This window comes from Pelodiscus sinensis, chromosome 14 (genome assembly GCF_049634645.1).
Source record: "Pelodiscus sinensis isolate JC-2024 chromosome 14, ASM4963464v1, whole genome shotgun sequence".
Lineage (NCBI taxonomy): Eukaryota > Metazoa > Chordata > Testudines > Trionychidae > Pelodiscus > Pelodiscus sinensis.
The window spans coordinates 27489716-27505688 of record NC_134724.1 but is presented as its reverse complement, the minus strand read 5'-3'; the positions used below and the strand labels follow the sequence as shown (position 1 = coordinate 27505688).

General features: G+C 44.8%; 1 protein-coding gene and 1 long non-coding RNA gene across 9 annotated transcripts in view; one reads left to right on the top strand and one right to left on the bottom strand.

Moving 5' to 3' along the window:
- Positions 1 to 12706, bottom strand: part of LOC112543662 (uncharacterized) — a 34856-nt gene extending 22150 nt beyond the window's left edge. For both annotated transcript variants that reach the window (XR_012895784.1, XR_003086875.2), the window contains exons 1-2: positions 12583 to 12706; positions 12264 to 12339 (exon numbers count right to left, since the gene is read on the bottom strand). This is a non-coding gene — a long non-coding RNA (uncharacterized LOC112543662). The remainder of the gene's footprint in view (positions 1 to 12263; positions 12340 to 12582) is intronic.
- Positions 1 to 15973, top strand: part of RAB27A (RAB27A, member RAS oncogene family) — a 91309-nt gene that overhangs the window by 23686 nt on the left and 51650 nt on the right. For 3 of the 7 annotated variants that reach the window (XM_025178258.2, XM_006112761.4, XM_006112762.4), the window contains one exon: positions 15719 to 15839. The exons of 2 other annotated variants lie outside the window; for them this stretch is intronic. The gene's annotated coding sequence lies outside the window, so the exon portion shown is untranslated. Of the gene's footprint in view, positions 1 to 12688; positions 13016 to 15556; positions 15581 to 15718; positions 15840 to 15973 lie in introns of those variants that run through there. 2 more of the 7 variants (XM_075897288.1, XM_025178242.2) reach the window with 2 other exon arrangements.

The window sequence follows — 15973 nt, the reverse complement described above, 5'->3', positions numbered from 1 at the left end:
ACTTCAGAGTTTGAGTGCATATCTGTTTATATTGTGTGTATTTTCTAGACTAATACATAGTCTTACTTTAATAGTGGCTTTGCACAGACACACAGACTAATCTGTTATAATACATATCTCATGCATTTTTCTAGTAAAAAATATTTTTAAATGATACAAAATAATCACAATTGGAAAAAATGAAAAGCACTTTTTTAAAACCTGGATTTTTTTCCAGTAAAAATCAGCTTAAACCGAAAATGAAAGGGCTTGCATATCCTTACTGACATGCTTTTGTAGCAGTGCTCAGATTTGGTGGTTTGCTAATGCAGGGCTTGAATTGTGGGCCTATATTTGGTTACCATACTTGAACTAGCATTGGAGCCAGAATGGAAAAGAAGAGGGACATAAGGGGAGAATGTCATCACTCTCCTAGTTTAAACACTACATGTTAAGAGCCTGATTCTACTCCTTTTGAAGTTGATAGCCAGACATCCCCTGACTTCAATGGTAACAGGAACTAGACTAAAGTTGGTGAGTGAGCCACATTGCTTTTGAAGTGTTCCTTGGCTACTAAACATCATTACAGGTTGGACGTTCCTGGTGCAGCACTCTTGGAACCTGAGTGGTCCCAAATGTGGGATTTTGCCTGAACAACAGAGGTCATTTCTGGCCCTCCTGCAACCAGCCTCCCAGCTCAGCTCTGTTCCTGGCCTAGCCTCCCAGCTGACTCTCCCACCTGCCACCAGCCCCACTGCCTGTGGAACTCCCAACTTTGCTGTGGCAGACCACTGCCCTGCTGCCCTGCCAACGGGGCTCCTGGCCCCACCACAGCAGGCTGCTGTGAAGTTAATTGACCTACCCGTGCAACAGAAAACTAATTATAATTAGTTCTTAAAATACATTGTGTTTTTCAACCTGGACAGTTTGCACAGAAGGTTTGGAGCCTGATTCCATAGAGTGCTGAACACATTCAACCTCCAGTGATTCTGAAAGTATTCAGTGTCTTGCAGCTTTGACTTAGGGAATTCTGTCCTATTATGTGTAACTGTAAAGAAGCTTAATATGTGTGCCCTTTGAATTGGGAACTTTTTATTTAATTTTTTTGGTCTTTGAATCTTAAGATCATTTAAAAAAGGCAATATATCTGTTCTTTTACAGTGCTAGACCAGATCAGCCAGAGCAAAGAAGAATCATGTGACTTGTTGAGCTTAAATCCAGAGAAAAATATCCAAGCAACTTTAGAAACAGCATTGTAGTTTTTCACGGTATCATACAATATATCAAAATTCTTCTTCCTAAGGAAACTGTGATATAGTTAGTTATTCTTTCTTTTCATTACTATCACAGTTTCCTGTAAACTGTGGTCTCTGAGATTAAAAATGCACTTACTCATCAGTCCATTTTGCCATACTGATAAGGATCTCAGATCTCTTTAAAATAGTGGATTTCTAACTCTTCTGATATTGAAAGCAGAGGCATCAGATAAAGTTGTTGGTTTAGTTGTTTTTAAAGCCTCTTTCAAGAACTTGGGGGGCTTGCTATCTTTAAACCTTACTAGCTTAAATATTTGGATAAAAATGGGCCCAAAATGTGTGCTCAGAAAAAGCGAAACCAACAGATGTCCCACTCACAGCACAGTTATAGCCTGCACATTACCATTCATTTCATCTTATCTGTTGTGTTCCATCTTGCATTTTTCACAACTAGTTTCTTTCTTTTGAATGGCATTGAAAGTGCAGAAAAATAAACATCAGTTTTGTGATTGCCAGGGTGCAGACCTACATGAGTCAAACTGGTATATGTAAACACTAGTCTTATCCTCTTTCATGTTGATTAGTCTTCATGCTTGGTTTGACATATTTTCAGCTCATGATTGATTTGGTAAAATAACAATCATTTATTTATTTTAGTGACCATGTCTTGCGTTTAAAAGAACCCCACAATCTCCCTCCCACCCACACACTCTTGCAATTAATGTTCTAGTCATTCTGGATTCTAATCTCTGACTACACTTTGTTTTCATTCTATTGTAGAATTTTTAATAAAATATTTTTCTACTGCTACGCTACAAAGAGCTGGAACCCACTTCAACCTTTTTTTAACATCCCCCTCCCACACCTCTTCCTGCATCAGATTACGTGGCATGCTGCTGGATGTTATCTAGAAAAAGTTCAAGATAAAAAACTGAACAGCCTATACATTGAAAGTTATTTAACACTTGACTGAGCAGATATAGGCCTTCCATGAATTATAATGTGTGACTCACCATGACTTTAATTTTTTCCCTTTCATGTGGATATGACATTTGCCACCCCACCCCCGACTCCTGCCCCGCAAGAAATGGGGGAAGGGAATCAGTGAGAGAACCCAGGAGTCTTAACTCCCAGTCCCTCCCCTGTTCTAACCTCTAGGCCCTACAACCTTTCGACAGATGGAGAAAGTGAGGGCAAGGGGGCAAAATATTGGGAGTAAGGCCACATTGCAAGTCAATAAGACTACATCTAGACAGCGGCACTATTTCATGATACCAGAAGTATCCTGAAATAGCTATCCTGCATCTTTAAACATGCCTGTTATTTCAAAATAGATTTAGAAATAATGGACGTGCTATTCCAGCATTCCTGTAACCCTTGTTCCATGAGGGTTAGGGGACTTGTCGGAATAGTGCTTTATTTTGAAATTAGATCAAAATAAGATGTGCAATTTGCAGAACTAAAATTGCGAATCTTATTTCAACCTACGGGTACAGTGTAGATGTACCTTAACAGAGTTGTGATGAGAACTCTGGAGTCCTGGGCAAAATATTTTGGTCAAAACCTTTTTTCCGGAAAAGATGCAGATTTATCAACACAATATTTCATGAAGTTTAATAAGGACAAATGCAAAATACTGCATGTAGGAAGGAACAGTCAGGGTGTGTCTAGACTACTGAGTGTTGTCGACATAAGTGGACTTTTGTCGACAAAACTATACCAGCGTCTACACTACCGCTGAGTTCTGTCGACATAATGTCGACAGAACTCAGCAGTTTTGTCGACGCTGGTAAACCTCATTTTACGAGGCATAACACCTTCTGTCGAGAGAGTTCTGTCGCCAGAAGGTGTTATTGCCTGTAGGGTTGCGTCTAGACTACAGGGTTCTGTCGACAAAGCAGCTTGCTTTGTCGACAGAACTCAATGTGTCTGGACTCTCTTTGTCGACAGAAGTTTTGTCGACAGATACTGTCGACAAAACTTCTGTCGACAAAACCCGGTAGTCTAGACGTACCCTCAGTTTCACACATACAGAATGGGAAGCTACTATCTAGGAAGGAGTACTGCAGAAAGGGATCTAGGGGTCATAGTGGACCACATGCTAAATATGAGTCTATAGTGTGACACTGTTGCAAAAAAAGCAAACATGATTCTGGAGTGCATTAACAGGAGTGTTGTGATCAATACATGAGGAAATAATTCAGCCCTACTCTGCACTTACTAAGCCTCAGTTAGAGTACTGTGTCCATTTCTGGGCACCACATTTCAAGAAAGAAGTAGAAAAATTGGAGAAGGTCCAGAGAAGAGCAACAAAACTGATTAAAGGTCTAGAAAACATGACCTAAAAGGGAAGACTGAAAGAATTAGGTTTGTTTAATTTAGAAAAGAGAAGACCGAGAGGGGACATGATAGCAGTTTTCAAGTACCTAAAGGGTGTTACAAGAAGGAGGGAGAAAAGATATTCTTCTTAACATCTGAGGATAGGAGAAGAAGCAATGGGCTTAAATTGCAGCAAAGGAGGTTTATTTTGAACATTAGGAAAAACTTTCTAACTGGCAGGATGGTTAAACACTGGAATAAATTGCCTAGGGAGGTTGTGGAATCTCCATCACTAGAGATATTTAAGAGCAGGTTGGATAGACTCTTATCAGAGATGATAAGGTGGTTGGTCCTGCCATGACGGCAGGGGTCTGGACTTGATGACCTCTCAAGGTCCCTTCCAGTTCTAGTATTCTGGTATCCAAATAGTTTGTTTCAACCCTCTTTCACCATCTTCCTGGTACTTGGGTTTAAGAATGCTTCAAGCAGAGAAAGTGTCCTTTGGACTTCTCCAACTCACCTTGTAAATTCCTAGGGCTGTGCAAAGTAGAAAAATAATTCTTGGCTCCTTATTAAAGTTATTAACAGCTTTCCAGTGAGTTCAGCTGAGATCACAAATTACAAGTACTAAGATTATCTTGTCAAAAGAGCTTGATTCAAATAGTAGGAAAATGTAGTAAGAATTTGGCTGTAGAATTGTCGCTTCAAATTCCTCTCAATAAATTCCTCTCCATAAAAACCTTTCAGACTACTGCAGTACAATTCGATTCTTAGTTTTTGACTTTCCAGTATATTTCGACAGTTTCAGGTTCTTATTAATTGCTTTTCTTGTTTCATTGGACTGCATGCTGCTTTTTCCCCCAATACTTTCAATACTTTGACCATTTGCCTTTAAGTTGGTTTTAGTTCTCTGTAACTTAATGTGAAAACAGAATTCCCTAATTCTAATTGTACCCTTTTTATAGCAAAGTCTTTCTATTTTTTTATAGATTTGGCTCTGGAAAAACAGTAGAGATGCTTGGCTGGTAGCAGAAAAGTTAGGAAGTAATTTATTACCTGAAGTAAACTACTAGAAGGAAGTCTCAGACGGGTAGCCATGTTAGTCTGTATCTTTTTAAAAACTGCTTCTTGTTTTTACTGGAAGGAAAGAAAATTTTTAACTATTCCTATTGCCCTGCCTTTTTTTAAAGGGAAAACATATTAGAGCGCTGTAGAGGTTGAAATCCTTCTACATCTTTTATTGAGACTAATGTTCCCTCTAATCTTTTCCATCTATGTACAGAATACATTTTGTTATATATACCAATATACGTGAAAATGTGCACCAAAAGTAGAAACACAAACCTAGCTGTGGGCACTCTGCTAATCAGCTTTGTGGCATTCAGATTTCTCCTGAACAGTTGCATAAGTGCAAGCTGACAAGGAACAGTGATTGAGACCCTTTCAGACAAATAGATTGAACATAATCATTGTGAGTAACCACCACAGAGAGCTAATTTCAGCATACCAAAGAGGTTATTGCTTGTTCTTTTACTATCTCTTAGTTCCTCTAGCAACATTTACAGAAGCAGAGCTTCAATAAATCCTCTAGCTTACTCTGGTGTTAAATTGTCCCCAAGCAGTCTAATTGTGTTGGCATTAGGGATGTTAAATATTGGTTAACTGAATAGTTGATTAACCTCATGAATTCTTATCAGTTACTCGACTATTCTATAGTCTGCAGGCACGGGGCTGGTAGCCAGTGCGCTCCAGTGCCATTCCTGAGGAGCCCCCTGCCACACTGTGCTGCTGCTTCTTTATCAGAGGCAGCAGCATGTGGTGCCAGGCAGGAGCTGGTCTGCGAGGGGAACCAGTTTAAAAACCAGCTCTCCTCATGGATCAGCAGGGGGGTGACAGCAGCCCCTATCCAGGGGCAAGTCTGAGCTCCTGGACTTGGTGTGAGCCAAAACTGAGCTGGGCTGCCTGCCTGCCTTGGCTCCTAATATACTTTAAATGCAGAGCTGCAGTGAGGGCAGGTCCTGGACCCAATGCAAGCCAGGATTGAGCAAGGCTGCTAGCCAGCATGCTAAAAAATGTACTGGCAGGAGGAGGGGGGAAATGCATGTGTTCTATAGCATTAACCTATAAGCTTTTGCTTATCTGTTAATTGGTTAATTGACTACCATATTACATCCTCGGTTGGCATTGCTGAAGGAGCCAGTGGAGGTCTGCACGAGCTCCCCTCACAAAACCGAAAGGAGATCCTAAGATTAAAAAAAATCCAGAGTGAATTTAATAAACATTATTAACCAATTGGCCTGTCTTATATTAGGTAGTTGAGTCACAGAATAAAATATTTTCAATGGCTGTTTTGGAAGGGCCAAACCCTGATCAGGGACAAGATGTTTTTAAAAAAAGAGACAGAGGAAGTATGATCTAATTTGAGGCTGCAAAGCCTTGGTCTTATTACTGACTCAGGGTACGTCTACACTACAGCGCTAGTTCGAACTAACTTAGTTCGAATTAGTTAATTCGAACTAAGCTAGTTCGAACTAACGCATCTAGAACTAAAAACTAGTTCGAACTAGCGTTTTGCTAGTTCGAACTAGTAAGTCCACATTGAGTGGACTCTGAAGAGGGCTTAATGATGGCCGGAAGCAGTGCCGGCAGGGCATAAAAGGAGGACTTAGAGCGTGGAGATACTGTCTCAGGCTAGCCGAGGGCTGCGCTTAAAGGGTCCCGACCCCCACCCCGGACACACAGTTCTAAGGGGTGCCCCGCTTGCAAAGAAGTTCTGGCTTGGAGTGCCCTGAGTGCCCACACTGGGCACATCACACCACTCGGCCATCAGCCCGGCTGCACTTGCCGCAGGCTGCCATCTGGGGAGAGGGAGTAATTGGGGGGCTGCAGGAGAGCTTCCACCCCCAGAAGCCCGCAGAGCCAGCCCAGTCCTCCCCATCGGGGGCTCGTGCCCCATTCCTCCCTCACCTTCTTCCACTTGCCCTTCCCTAGCCCCCCTTCTTATTGATGTACAAAATAAAGCTAATGTTTCTTCCAACATTGACTCTGTCTTTATTGAAAAAAACTGGGGGAGACTGGGAAAAGGAGGTGGGAGAGGGGAAGAGAAAGGCTGGGAGAGGGGAGGGCAACTAACATGATCAGGGGTTGGGAACAGGTCCCAGATGAAGAGAGGCTACAGAGACTGGGACTGTTCAGCTTAGAAAAGAGGAGACGGAGGGGGGACAGGATAGAGGTCTCTAAAAGCAGGGGTTGGGTGGAGAGGGTGCATTCAGAAAAGTTCTTCATGAGTTCCCATAAAGAAGGACTAGAGGACACCAAAGGAAAGGAATGGGTAGCAGGCTTGAAACTAGTAAGAGAAAGTTGTTCTTCTTCCCAAAGCAAATAGTTAACCTGTGGAACTCCTTGCTGCAGGAGGCTGTGAAGGCTAGAACTAGAACAGAGTTTAAAGGGAAGTGAGATCAAGTGATGGAGGTTGGGTCCATGGAGTCCTATTAGCCAGAGGGTAGGAGTGGTGTCCCTGCCCAAAGTTTGTGGAAGGCTGGAGAGGGATGGCACGAGACAAATGGCTTGGTCATTGTCTTCGGTCCATCCCCTCCAGGGTCCCTAGGGTTGGCCGCTGTTGGCAGAGAGGCTACTGGGCTAGATGGACCTTTGGTCTGACCCAGGACGGCCATTGTAAGCTCAGGGCTCAGGGTCGGGGGTCTCAGTGGACCCCCTTGATTTTCATGCACACCTGCTCCTGGGTGGCCAGGCTGGCAGCTCTCCTGCCCTAGACGGCCACTTTCCTGTGCCTAGTGCGGAGATCGTGGACGAGGTCCACGATGTCCGCACTAGCCCAGGAAGGTGCCCGCCTCTTGCGGTCCCGGGCAAGCTCCCGGGAGCCGCCAGCCTGGTCCCGGCAAGAGGGGGTGGGCTGGGAGGCATCGGGTGGGTGGCTCTGTGCCGTGCCAGGTGCAGGGTCTGCTAGCTGGGTGCTGGCAGGCTTGCACCTGGCACGGGCACCGTAGCCAGCCCGTGCCCCTTTAAGGGGTCCGGGGCCGGGAGGGGGGCATAGAGTTTCCCTGGTGTTGGCCAGAGTGGCCACCAGGGAAACCTGGGGAGGGCTAGCCTCCCACTAGTTCGAACTAAAGGGCTACACAGCCCTTAGTTCGAACTAGCTAGTTCGAACTAGGCGTTAGTCCTCGTAAAATGAGGTTTTCCTAGTTCGAACTAAGCGCTCCGCTAGTTCGATTCAAATTCGAACTAGCGGAGCGCTAGTGTAGCGCATAGGAAAGTTAGTTCGAACTAACGTCCGTTAGTTCGAACTAACTTTCTAGTGTAGACATACCCTCACTGAAAGACTTTGGGCAAGTTGTTTGACCTCCCTGTGCCTGTCATATGTAAGTGGCTGCAGGTGGGTTGCTTATCTGCCAGTTTAACCCCCAGATAATATAATGAGCACATCTGGACCTCCAACTGAGTTGTCTGTTTGGTTACACACCCTCTTTCCCCAAGTTGGCTAAACAAATCAGCACGCCTGCTCTGCAGGGCAACAGCAGGGCACTGCCTGCTCAAAGCATTTGATTGTGGCTGCATTAATCTCTGTCCCTCCCATGTTTCAATTCCACTTTTGTAGGGCTGCCAATAGTACCTCATTATAAGAGTTGTCCCTTATTTCTTCATTCTGTACAACAAAATGAGGAGTTGCTGAGTTCTGCAACAAACAGCAAAAATACCCTGGCCTGGGTAAATGTAGGTGAGTTCTGCTTATTTATTAATGATAATTCCAGGAGGAGAGGTGGGATGCTAAGAAAGCAGTCTCTTTTTGAAATATAGCATTGGAAATCCTACTTCTCTGCCATACTTCAGTCTCAGTAGTCCCTTATTTCAGCCCTGTCCTATCCTCATTCTTGTCTCATACCCAGCCCTGCTACTGTTTTCCTTGACTCCAGGTAATACAGTTCTGACCTGTGGCTTGGATTCCTGGCTCTAACTCTGTCTTGACACTTGACTTGGTGATTTTTAGAGCCTCTGATTCTGGTTCTGACCCTCTGTGACATTCCCAATGGGACAATCTGGACTGTTGAATAGCTTTACCCCCTTAATTTTGTAATCCAGGGAGCCTTTTATACTGCTTTGCTGTTAACAGTCCTTGCTCCCAGTCCTGCTTATATATAGCCACTAGCATGTAAAATCACTCCCAGCTATGTTATATGAATGCTTTCCCAGCCATTAATGAATTACATTCTTGGCAATACCCACATATTCTTCAGTCTCAGCCATGTTCCCCAGAAATGTGCATTTTGCTTGCTCAGTACCTCCTGGATGGTTTAAGATCTTAGTAAATCCTTCATTCCAGCACTGGGTAATGATTATGAATCAGTCTTGTCATCCTACATAGTGTGCCTCAAACACTTTAATCCAAATACACTAAATAATACAAGTTTATTAACTACAGATGGATTTTAAGTGATTACAAGTGATAATGAATAGAAGTCAGAATTGGTTACAGAAGAAATAAAAACACAAATTAATACCTAAATGAATGTAAAAGCAAAATGTCTCTCTCTCCGTAAGCTGCAACTGACTGGATTTCATTTCAGCCAGGATCCATTCCCCCATTTTAGAGACCTGCAGGTGTTCATCTATGTTATAAACAGAGAGATGGGAGGAAAAGTGGGGAGATGTGGAGGTCACGGTCTCTTATCAAGATATTTTGGCCTTGGAAGGGGTTCAGAAAAGGGCAACAAAAATGATTAGGGTTTTGGAACGGGTCCCATATGAAGAGAGGTTAAAACGACTGGGACTTTTCAGTTTAGAAAAGAGGAGACTGAGGGGGGATATGATAGCGGTTTATAAAATCATGAGTGGTGTGGAGAGGGCGGATAAAGACAAATTATTTATTAGTTCCCATAATAGAAGACCTAGAGGACACCAAATGAAATTAATGTGTAGCAGGTTTAAAAGTAATAAAAGGAAGTTCTTCTTCACACAGCATGTAGTCAGCCTGTGGAACTCCTTGCCAGAGGAGGCTGTGAAGGCTAGGACTATAACAGAGTTTAAAGAGAAGCTAGATAATTTCACGGAGATTGGGTCCATAAAAGGCTATTAGCCAGAGGATAGAAGTGGTGTCCCTGGCCTCTGTCTGTCAGAGGCTGGAGAAGGATGTCAGGAGACAAATTGCTTGATCATTGTCTTCGGTCCACCCTCTCTGGGGCACCTGGTGCTGGCCACTGTCGGCAGACAGGCTACTGGGCTAGATGAACCTTTGGTCTGACCCAGTACGGCCATTCTTATGTTCTTGTCTTATATCCTCCTCCTTTTCTCTTTCAGGATTACCCCCTGCTGAGATGTATAACAGTCCCCTGTGTACATGAGATTTTAATAGTCTCTGGGATAAAATGTAAATTTCTTTTTCTCCTTGGAGAATGGCTGGTTAAGCAGCTAATAGTTTAATACCTGTGGTCAGCTCTTTATGTCTGAACAGTAAGTCTGTGGGCATGCTCTAGCACCAGAACATAGTTTAGTAACATTTGTATAGCAACATCTCATAATTTGCATCCATTGTTGTGTCACATATTTTAACAGGATAATAATATCCAGAAGACTGAATATTCAAATGATAGTTCACAAGTCATACTTTACAAAATATATAGTGGCTTTTAAAGTTGGATCGCGGGACAACCCAGGGAAGCCACTGGTGGGCCCACAGTGCTTTGTTTATCTACTTACAGTGGTGAGTAGATGGCAGATTCACTCCCTTCAACTCTACTTAATCTTCTCAGTGTGGTGGAGTACCAGGATCAACAGGAAAGTGTCCAGTAGTCAGTTTATCGCATGTATACAAGACACAATGAATTGACCCTTGCTGGATTGTTTGATGCCCATTGATCCGGTGGGTAGTGTTAGATAGGCCCTGTGTTTCCCCATTTTTACAATGTAGATAATATTGTTTACCCACTTTTAGAAGGCTCTTTGTGGGCCTCTGTAAAGTGCTGTAAAAAGTTTGGCTGTGTAATTTTTGTTTTATTTTTTGTCTTCTTTAGGATGGGCCTATAGTTAATATCTAGTCCTGTTTGTGATGCCCAAGACTTCATTAGATTAACCATTTTATCAGACTGTTCACTTCCTCCTGGAATTAGTGATTTCTTACTGTTTAGTTCTGAAATTATAAAATCTACAGAAGTAAATTCTGTGAAACCATGAGAAGAAGCCAATAAGACTGTGTGGTTTGAGCTACTTTGTACAAGTGCATTTCTTGATACATCTGCACCAAAGTAGTAAGGAAGAAGACAGTAACAGTTTTGGGCCAGAAATTATTAGCTATAAAAGATATTCAAATCCTGATTGATCTGTAATTCCTTGGTTTGTCTTTATTTCCCTTTTTTTTTATAGATGGACATTATATTTGCTCTTTTCCATTCTTCTGGAATCTTGCTCCTCTTCCATGACTTTTCAAAGCTAATACAGGTTGAACCTCTCTGGTCCAGGTCTCTGGTCTAGAAACATCTGTGGTCAGACAGGACCATGGGATGTTGCTGGACCAGAAATCCCCTGTACCAGAGAGCCCTGGGAGCAGCAGAGAGTGGATCTGGGAATCCAGTGGCCCATGCTGGCCATGGAGTTGGGAGCCCAGTAGCCTAGAAGTGGTGGAGCCCTGCGAGGCCTGGCAGCCCAGGGCAGGTGTGACGGGGTGGAGCAACCCCGTCACCAGCCGCGGGCAGAAGGATCGTCCGCGGCTGCAGGAGCTGCGGGTTCAGCCCCGGCGACCCAGGGGGACCCACCTCCGGACAGCCCCCAGGAAGGGGGGGACTGGGGAGGGCTGCGGCCGGCCGGCCCGAGAGCAGGGAAGACGCCGCGCAGTGGCGCTCGGTGATGACATTACCGGTGCGCCGGGGAAGTGGGATACCGGGCACACGGAAGCAAGGGAAGATGGCTAGGGGCAGGATAAAAGGGGCTGGATGAGCAAGGGGGAGGAGGACGCGGAAGGCAAGGACAAGCAGGTACCTGAGGGCGAGGGGGAGCCAGAGGGCGGAGAGCCCAGGCCGATCCTGCCGGGGTAGAGGAGGAATTGAGCCCGTCACCGATGGGGTCACCAGGCCCAGGGAGGGTCATGGAGCCCATGAGCAGGCGAGTTTAGGGGCAAGCCCCCACCTGCTTCCACCGGGAGTTGTACTCCTGGTGTTAAGGCCATGGGCCGGGGTCTGGGAGTGAGGGAGGGCCCGGACCCCACCCTGCCGGCAGCGGTCAGCGCATCGCCCCGAATCGTTTCGGAGCAACACGGACTAGACCCACGCGGGTGAGGCGTAACAGCAGGCTTCCTCCTTCAGAGCTGGTCAGGCCTCCAGGGTGCGGGACTAGGGGTGTCAAGCCTGTAGCTAATACCTCAGACATCTCTTCAGTCAGTTCCTAGTTCTTTGTATCTTAAAAATATTGTACAAATGGAGACTTATGATGCCAACCATAATGCTTTTTTTATTTGCTAGAAGCCATCCTACCTTAAATAAGTCTCTGCTCTATTTATTCAAAGAGTTAAAACTACTGGATCTCTGTAATTGTGGCTCCACAGTATGCTGACCTAACCTGCCTCCATGCTGATCTATTTGGGGATGGAAGGAATGGGGAAATCTTATTGCCTGGCTGCTCCATCTGGAATGGATATGAATAAATGGTGCAGAAGACCATAAATAGTGCAGGTCGGCCCTCTACACCATGGGATGTTTTACTCACCCTGCTTTAAGTAATGAAGTCAGAGAACAAACTTGGAAGTCTTCTATAGCTGAAAAATGAGCGCGCCTCGAAGAAACTGAAGAAAGGGAGTGAAGATAAAGATAATCAGGCATCTGTTGGAGAAGATGTGGTTTAAGTGTCTAATCAGTTAGGACCTTTTAAAAAAAATCACTTCAATATATGCCTGTTAGTGATTCTGAGGATCCTATAGAGCTGTGGAAAATTTTGATGATTTCAGTTCGCATAAATTCATGGGAATCTCTTCTTGGGTCTTGATCCCCTCTAGGTTTATATCCGAAAGCAGGGGTGAGCAAGATACCTCTCTCAGGCCAGATCTGGCCCACCAAGCCACCAGATTCGGTCCACAGACCCCTCTGCCAGGATCCTCAGGCATGCAGCAGCTACTGTTTCAAGTACAGGGCTTATCTGCTGCCTCTCTGCTGTGAAGGAGGGGGAGACTTTGTGACATCTCCACTTCCTCAGCCCAATCCTCAGCTCCTATTGGCTGGAAACAACTGACCAATAGGAACTGACACCAACCAATTGCTCCATTCCGATTGGCTGGAAACAACCAGCCAGTAGGAGCTGACAGATTGTTCTCAGGGATGGGGCAGTGCAAGCCTCTCCCTGCTCCTGCAGCTGAGCCACATGGAGGGAGCAGCCTGAATTTTCATGCAGTCTGGGGCTGCAGCAATAAGGGAGACCAGCCTGCCTTGGGGGTGCTGCAGGGCTGCTGACTGGGAGACACTTAGGTAAGCACCTCCCAGCCAAAGCCTGCCTCTGACACCCCTGCCCCTCCCACACCCCAACTCCTTCCCCCACGTCACCATACAAACCCTCTGCACTTCCCTGCCCCAGGTCACAACTCCCTCCCAGACCCTGTACCTCCCATCCCTCCCGCATCTCCCAGGCAGAATCCTCTCCTGTACCCATACTCCCTCCCAACCCTATACCCCATTCCCCTGCCCCAGGTCACCGCCCAAACCCTCTGCAGTCTGCACCCTGATTTTCCCCTTCTCCTAGGTCACAATTCCCTCCCAGACTTTGCACTCTCTCCTAGAGCCCCTCTCCCAGGCCAGAATCCTCTCCTGCAACCCCCTCCTTCTCCCAAACTCCCTCTCAGACCTCACACTATCTCCTGCACCCTTACCCCGTGCGCCTTTCTGCACAGAACCTCCATCCTAGATCCCGCACCTCTTCCACAGGAAAGTGTGGCCATTGACCACTTTCCAAAATCTTGGAGTGGCCCCCCACCAAAACTTATTGCCCACCCCTGCCCTATAGCTTTGTCTTAATTTTCCTGTTTAGCTTCCCACTGTTCACAGGCTTGCTGAAGGGTATATGTGGGGCCAAATGGTGCAGTTGCCCTGGGGCCCAGCAATTCTAAAGGGTCCAGGGATCCTGGAGTGACAGCAGCCAGCACCTCTGGCCCTTTAAATCACTGGCAAATGGCTTTTAGAGCTGACTGGGCTGGCCAGTGCAGTGTGCTCTAGGCAGGGCTGAGGGCTGGCTGCCTCCAACCATGCCCCTTCCACCAGAGGCCTCGCCCCTTCCAAGAACGCAAAGATGCCTCCCCCCTACCTTACTCAGAGGCCTGGCAAGCCTGTCGGCTCCCTTGCTTGCAATAAAAAATTGCAGTGCTACCACTACCCTGCTACTTTTAAACTTGTCATTCTGACTGAGCTAATGTAAAGGGACAGTATAGGTGGGGTTTTGGCAATCGCTGTATACTAATTTGCCAGTGACACAATGCTGCAGGCATGTGTACAATGATGCCAGCACTGAGCATGGAATTTATGTGTGAGGGTATGTCTACACTACTACCCTAGTTCGAACTAGGGTGGTAATGTAGGCAACCAGAGTTGCAAATGAAGCTCGGGATTTGAATTTCCCGGGCTTCATTTGCATCTCGCCGGGCGCCACCATTTTTAAATGTCCGCTAGTGCGGACTAGGCTTCCTATTCCGAACTACCATTACTCCTCGTGAAACCCAACCTAAAGCTCCCACACTGGAACTTGAGACCATTGCTCCTTGTTCTGCCATCTGTGGCTACCGAGAACCTCCCTTCCTCTTCGGAAATTCCCTTCAGGAAGTTGAAGGCTGCTATAAAGTCTCCCCTCACTCTTCTCTTCCGTAGACTAAATAAGCCCAAATCCCTCAGCCTCTCCTCATAGGCCATGTGCTTCAGCTCCCTGATCATTTTGGTTGCCCTCCGCTGGACCCTTTCCCATGTGTCCACATCCTTTCCACCCTGGGGGACCCAGAACTGGACGCAATACTCCAGTTGTGGCCTCACCAGTGCTGAATAAAAGGGGAATAATAACTTCTCTAGATCTGCTGGAAATGCTCCTCCTTATGCACCCCAAAATGCCATTCGCCTTCTTGGCTGCAAGGGCACACTGTTGACTCATACCCAGCTTCATCCACTGTAATCCTCAGTTCCTTTTCCCATAGAAGAGGTTACATCTATAATAGAACTGCAACACTGCTAACTAAAGTTTTTAGTTTTAAGTCAGAAAACTGTAGTAAAATGGGACTACAGAGTATAGTTCTCTATGTAATCTGCAACATTATTTTGTGAGGAGGAAACATCTGTATGTACTAGGCTATCATGCTTAGTATTATGTGTTTTGTATGGGAAGAATGGAAGTAAATCATGGACACTCTGCAAATTTTCAATACTGATGAAATGCTTCTAATCCCATTTTAACTATAAAAAGATTATAAGAAAAATATTTAGTTAATGGTTAATACCCCAGTCGTGCAACAACTCTAGGTACGTAAATTCCTGTACCCATGCAGAAATGATTGCAGTGGTACTCTGTGAGGGGAGGGGCCTGTCCATCTGATGCTCATTGTTGGATTGGTTAAACACTTATTAAAGTTCTCTTAACCTGAAAATTTCCCTGTCTCTCTTTAACGAAGTTGTTTGTTTTTGTTATGATCAGTTGTAAAGAAAGATGTAGACTCAGCATGCTTGAAACTGATGTTGCTCATTACATTTGAGGAGCTTTTGCTTGATGCTGCCTGATGACATTTATAAATATTTGTAAAAATACAAAAAATAAAAAGACCAAACTTCACAGTAATAGGCAACCAATCTTTTGTAGCTTGTTTTATTTAAAAAAAATAAAATGAAAAACAGTCTGTTAGCTACACACATTCAGACTTTCTCCCTGGTTTAAGCAAACGTTTGGTACATTCGTACTTGGTAAAGGATGGGCTAGTTAACTGGATTGCTAGACTTGTGAAAGGAGGGAAAGAAGTCACTTGATCAGTCAGCAAGACCACATGACGAACAGCTGAAAGTAATTAGGTAGATTGTGATGTTATATGTTACTGTACAGGCAGCATATCCTCTGAGTGCAAATGGTGATTTTTAGAGTTGTATTTCTAAACCAGCTTTTTTAAATTACGTGTTCACTCTTCCCACCCTCTTTGATATCTGTTATAGATGAAAACTGACTTTTTTTGCCTGGATGTGGTGTTCAAGAAATTCAAACTGTATCAGCACTGGGAAACTTGTAATTAAAGTAGATCTGGAAAACTACAGATATATTTTGTGTTAATCTCAGGTATGTGAACTCCTTTTCTTGCTTAATGAACATACATATTTTACTGTGTTGCTTTCTGGTGCTGATGTGAATCTAAATGCTATGTTTTTTAAATGTCTTTCCTTGTTAAAATACAAGCTGATTTAAACAATTTT